Source organism: Phycodurus eques, chromosome 7 (assembly GCF_024500275.1).
Source record: "Phycodurus eques isolate BA_2022a chromosome 7, UOR_Pequ_1.1, whole genome shotgun sequence".
In the NCBI taxonomy this organism is placed as follows: Eukaryota; Metazoa; Chordata; class Actinopteri; order Syngnathiformes; family Syngnathidae; genus Phycodurus; species Phycodurus eques.
Genome location: NC_084531.1, coordinates 31,079,871 through 31,085,870, shown reverse-complemented (window position 1 = coordinate 31,085,870; position 6,000 = coordinate 31,079,871).

Genomic DNA, 6,000 nt, shown 5'->3' with positions numbered 1-6,000 from the left:
GGGAAGGAAATAAAGACGTTTTTTAATCCGATTCATAGATTCATCGAAACACATTTTTTGGACTGATTAATCGATTCTTTGAGTTCAGAGCTGTTCCAATACTTTTGTCCATTTAGTGCATTTCACTGCCCTCTAGTGGACACTTTGTTGTGCAATACTAGATTTGTGACGAGAGGACTGTGCAGTTGTACAATGTGACCAACAGACAGCGGTGTCGTCACGACAGTCGACATTTGTTGACACTTTGAAAACAAAACCCCCCAGCACAGCATATCCGATCAAATTGTCATTTCCTTTCCGAACAAAACAAATCAATTATTAACCTTAAACATTTGCAAGTTATTACAAACGCCCCCAGACCCGACAGCACAAACGGCGAGCGAGCCGATTGTCTTCTTGAGGCTCTCGGCTCAACTCGCCCCGACCCAAAATGTGAGCAGGCCGAGGGTTTGGGATCCAAAGAAAAGCGCAAAGTGCAGAAAACTTCCTGGTGCCGACCTGATCGAAAACCTCTCCTGTCGAGCGGACCGCAGTCAAACAATACCGCTTCCGCATTTTCATAAACGCGATATGAAAGTGGCTCGTGCATGTGCGCGCCGAGTAGAAGATGCTCACCATTCAAGTTGCGCGCGCGCGCACACACACACACACACACACACATATGGTCAGGGGCGTCCAACTCGGGGGGGATGTTTGGGGCAATCGCTCATTGTTTGTGAGTGTGTGTGCGTGCGCGTGCAAATTCCACGGCAGGTCTCGCAGCGGCGTAGGAGGAAGTGGCGAGCAGTCTCGCACACGTTGCGGAGGTAAGTCGACAAAGTGTTGTGTTCGCTGGCGCGAGTTCGCGTGTCATCTCCGCGGTTCGGCATCTGGAAGCGAGCGCGCGTCGTCCCCCTTGTGCCGAGACGAACTCGGCCGACTTCGCGTGTGACCCGGTTGTGTTGCGAGCGTACGCGAGGAGAGCTCGGATGGTGTTGGAGGCCGAGTGTGAACGACGGCGGTCCCGGCCAATCGGCTCCTTCGCTCGCCACCTTCTTTTCACGTCTCCGTCCACGATCAAATCCGATGCGGTCCCCGTTTGAAGGGGCGGTGACTGGCCGAATCCGGTTTTGCCCGCCGCGGCTGTGCATGTCTGACCGTGTGACATTTGACCCCATGCAGACTGAGTTCTTTCTGCTGTGTTTTGTTGCTTGCCCATAAGATCCCTTAATTCCAAAGCGCCTTCTTTTCTTCTTTTATCCATGGGAAAATCAAATCCCCCTTTTTGGGGGCTCTATTTTGAGCCAGAGCTATTTTTGAGCTCTGCAACTGCCCGGAATTTGCGTTGGCATCTGGAGCTTGCGTCTGGATCATTCCCGACGGCCTTCCAACCAGGGGGCACGGGCATTTTCCAGGAGCTGTCGCCAGGGCCACCGATCATCGGGACTGTCCCGAAAACCTCCCTGACCCGCAGAGGGCGACCTCTGAGGAGGTACATTTTTTTTCTGAGCAGTCGCAGACGTGTAAAAAGGTGCAAAGGTAGCCCCCTACACCCTGAAAGTTGGGACGCTCGCCGGTCGGTTCGAGATTTCCGCGGAGCGGATGACGTCCGCTGTGTTCAACTTCGTGCTGCCTTTCGACCTTCCTGTTGAAATGCAAGCCGTTAGCAATGCTAACTTGTAGCCAGCTCGCATAGCGACGCAACGACGAGGGTGAGAACACGTGGCACGACCGCAAACCTCAAACACTTCCGATCGGTCCTCGTGACTTCCTGCCGCGTTCTGAAGGTTCCGCGTCTTTTCCAGAGTATCCACGATCGTGAGAATGCCGGTCGGTGCCGACGGGCCCTTCGACCGGTCTTCCGACGAGACCGTTTCCGCGTCGCCGCCGTGCGGGTCCGCCCCCGCCGCCTGGACCCGCCACGTCTTCACGGTGGTCTACAGCCTGGTCTTCCTGGTGAGGTCGGCACAAAAATCTACGATATCATTATTGCCGCATACCCTCAAAACACAAAATGCTAAACTTCGAAAAATACACTCAGCATATACATTTGTCCCCCCAAAACGTTAAAGAAATAATATGAATATGAAACCTGGCGGCACGGCGGAGGACTGGTGAGCGCAGTTCTGGGGACCGGGGTCCAAATCCTAACCCCGCCCGTGTGGAGTTTGCGTGTTCTCCCCGTGCCTGCGTGGCTTTTCTCCCGCATCCCCAAAACATGCGTGCCAGGTTGATTGAAGACTCTAAATTGCCCGTAGGTGTGAATGTGAGTGCGGACGGTTGTTTGTTTGTATGTGCCCTGCGATGGGCTGGCGACCGGTTCGGGGTGTGCCCCCGCCTCCCGCTGGGATGATGGCCGGGAGAGGCGCCAGCACGCCCGCGCCAGAAAACGGACGGATGGATGGATGGAAATTACAAATTGAGGCTTCGTCCATTCTTCTTCCTCTTCACGTCTTCGTGTGTTATTATTATAATGATTCTTTTGACATCGTATGCCAAATATGAGAGAGTGGCAACTTTATTTTTGAAAATGAAATCTTTTTCTCCTCTGTTGACTTCAACGTAGTTCCTTGGCGCTAATATGCGGCGAGATCTTATTTGTATTGCGTTGGCCCGGGCCCAAAGAGAGCAAATAACCAAAAGTTGAACCGGTGAATGCCGAGCGCGGTTCTGACGGGATGACCGGCGACGAAGCAACTTGTGCTTTTCCGGCGTAGGCGGGCCTGCTGCCGAACGGCTTGAGGCTGAAAGTGTTCCTGCGCGGCGCCCGCTCGTCCCGCTGCGTCACCGTCTACCTCAAGAACCTGGCGGCCGCCGACTTCCTGCTGAGTCTTTGCCTTCCCTTCCGCATCGCCAAGCACGCCGGCGCTTTGCGGCCGCTGCTCGGGGTCTACCGCAGCTTCGGAGCGCCCGCCTTCTACCTCAACATGTATGCCAGCATCCTGCTCATGGGCTACATCGCCGCCAACAGGCACGTGCGCCGCACGACAACGTCTCAGCGCTAGCCTGCGTACGCTACTCACAAAACGTCAGAGCTCATGCACGCTGTCCTTGAACTGAATTGGACTTTGCGAAAACCTCTGAACGTTCCACCACCGCGTGATTTTTAAGGACTAAGGACCCCTACGTCTGCTTTGCTGTGACTCTTCCAGTCTCACGCATGTGTCGCACGCTGCCGATGACACCGCGTGACCCTCTTAAACTCAGCGGCCACATCCTGTTCGACGCCTCCTGCAGGCGATCGAGGGTTCGGCGGCGTCTTGGTCTCGCGAGGTCGCCGTGGACCGAAAAACTTTGTGATGGAGAATAGCTGAAAGAAATGCTGGCGCAGTTTCTTATCTTTGCAAAGAGTTCAGACGCAGCGTCTCGAAGGCACGCGGTCGGCTTCGCGCCTCCAGCAGACAGAGCGGAGTCATTTTTTTCAGGCCAGCAACTGTTGGAATTGACGATTAAAGAGACAAAAACACGCTGACAGCAGTCGTACCGTCAATTGTCATGACAGTGTCCAAATGGACATTTGAAATCAATTGATTTCAAGTTAAATTCGCCCGTGAAGATGATTCGATGCGAGTGGTGCGTGTACGATGCCGAACTCAATCAAAAACGGGGAAAGAAATCGAAATGATCGTAATCCCCGCATGAAAACATACAATAATGACGTCATTAGATAGAATGCAAAGAATTGATCCGTTTGCGCATCATGATTTAACGCTGCAATCCAATTAATTGTGCTGCTCCTACTGGCGTCCCCACATCGGCCACCAGGAGGCAGTACTGTATGATACAGACATAGACCAAGAAGAATAGTTCTTGTTCTAAATGGCTGTCATATTTGTTTTTGGCAGGCGATTAAGATTGTATGCCAGTCAGTCTGTTTTGCGTTCAAATATCCGTTACTTAAAGGGTTCTAAAACCGCCACTGGCAATGCTAACCGTTAGTAGGTCAATGGCATTTTTAATTTACGTTGTTACCGTTTTTAAGGCAACGTAGAAAAGCACGTTTTGCCTTTAGTTTCAGGTGGCAGCGGAATCCTGGAGCCTCTTTTTGCAAGAATAGTGAGTTTGCGCTCACAAGTCAAAGCAAAAACTGTATCTGGAGTAACCCCCAAGTCAGGGCACTCATATCGCAAGGCCGTGCTGTACTCTGTTCTTTCTCAGCACTCCAGGCCGTGCTGAATGTGAATCACTCTCGGGGGGCCCCCGAGTTGTCACAGGGTGCTCGGCGGGCAGCTAACGAGCTCCTCCCGACAGGTGCCTGAAGATCGTGCGTCCGTCGGGAACTCCCGCGCTGCAGTCGGTGCCGGCGGCCTACGTCGTCCTGTCGCTGGTCACACGCCGGGCCCCGTCCGCCGGCGACGCGGCGACCTGCGAAGACCTCCAAAGTGGGCCCCTCGAGCACTTCTACAAGGTTCACCTCGTCTTGTTGGGACTTTGAGCTTTTTCTCCACTTCAGTTTTTGTCGAAGACGTTTCACCTTCAATCCAGGAGGGTCCCGGGTCAGGCTTTTGTTCGCAAATGGCTCGGAAAAGGCGGAGACCAAATTATTGCTCGCGCCCTCGCCGGGAAGATGTCTGGAGGCGCCCGTTTGAGAGTTTGACAACAAAAGGGCAGAATACTTGCGCCGCCCGTCATTTATTAGTCACCCAAGTATTGTTTTCTTTTGCTGTCCAATGGACGGCGAGTTTCATCGGTGACCCCGCGCAGTCCTCGAGAAAAAGGAAAACTCTCTGACGTCCGCAAGTACCAAATGTAGCGACCATCGTTCTGATATCGTCAGAGGTCGAAGGGGGCATGAGTCGAGACGGCGGTCAATTGAGTGATTGGTTTGTTAGTTATTTCGTGAGTTGGTCGCTGGCTTGATTAGTCAGTTGGTTGGGGTGGTTTATGTCATCAATTCATGATTCGGTTGATCTATTGGTTGGTCGGTTAGTCGATTTGACAATTGATGGATTGGTTAGTTGATTAATCAGGAGGTTATTTGATTGGTTGGTTGTTTGGTCAGTCAATTGATTCGGTTTGCGGGTAAATTTGTCGGTCGGTCGGTCCGTTAATTAATTGGTCGGTTCGTCGACGAGTCGATCGATTGTTCGGTAGGTCAATTGATTTTGGGCTGTCGGATAATGTGTTCGTCAATCGATTGGTCGGTCGGGAGTTCAGCGACCGCTCGGTCGGTAGGTAAACTGGTTGATCGGTGGGTTAGTTGATTGGGCAACGGCTGCTGTTGTTGTTGGGCATAACCAGGAGGACGGCGCAGCAAAAATGCGGCACCGAAGCAGCTTTTTGAATGAAAGATGAAACGTCTTCAACAACCAACAAGAATCCGGGTCGCAAAATTCAATGTGAGCAGATTTTCCTGACCTGGATTACTGGCTACTATCTACCCTCTCTATTATATCTAGCCAGACAAACGGCCTTCTTTTTCTCCAGAGGTGGTTCACGGCTTCTCGGCCGCCGTCCTCCTGCTGGTCCTGGCGGCGCTGCTCTTCTTCTACTGCAGCACCTCCCGCAGGCTGGCGGCGGCGTCCTCCGGCGCCCGGAAGCTGGCCAAGTCTCGCCGGAACATCCGCGTCCTGGTGAGCGTGTTCTGCGTGTGCTTCGTGCCCCACCACCTGGTGCGCCTGCCGGACGCCGTGCTGAAGTCGCCCGGCCTTGTTCTACCTGAAGGACGTCGCCGTCGCCTTGTCCGTTTCCAACATCTGCCTGGACCCGTTCATCTACTTCCTCTTCTGCAACGGCTCTCGGGAGCAGCTGAGACGGAGCCGCGTACCCGCTTCCTCGAAGCTGGCCGCCGCCGAACGGACGAGCGGCGGCCGAACGTTGAGGAAGACGTCGGACTGTCCTTCGAGTAGTTACCTGACTTGACTGTCGCCTTGTCTCTACGGCGACGGGGAGTGCTGCTAAAGTTACAATGACTTCAGCTGTTGTTATGTTTATGTGAGAGGAAAAACAGCACTCGGTAATGTTGCGCATGATGAGAACCTCGTGAAATAAGATGAAAATCGAATGAAGCCGTTTGTGACG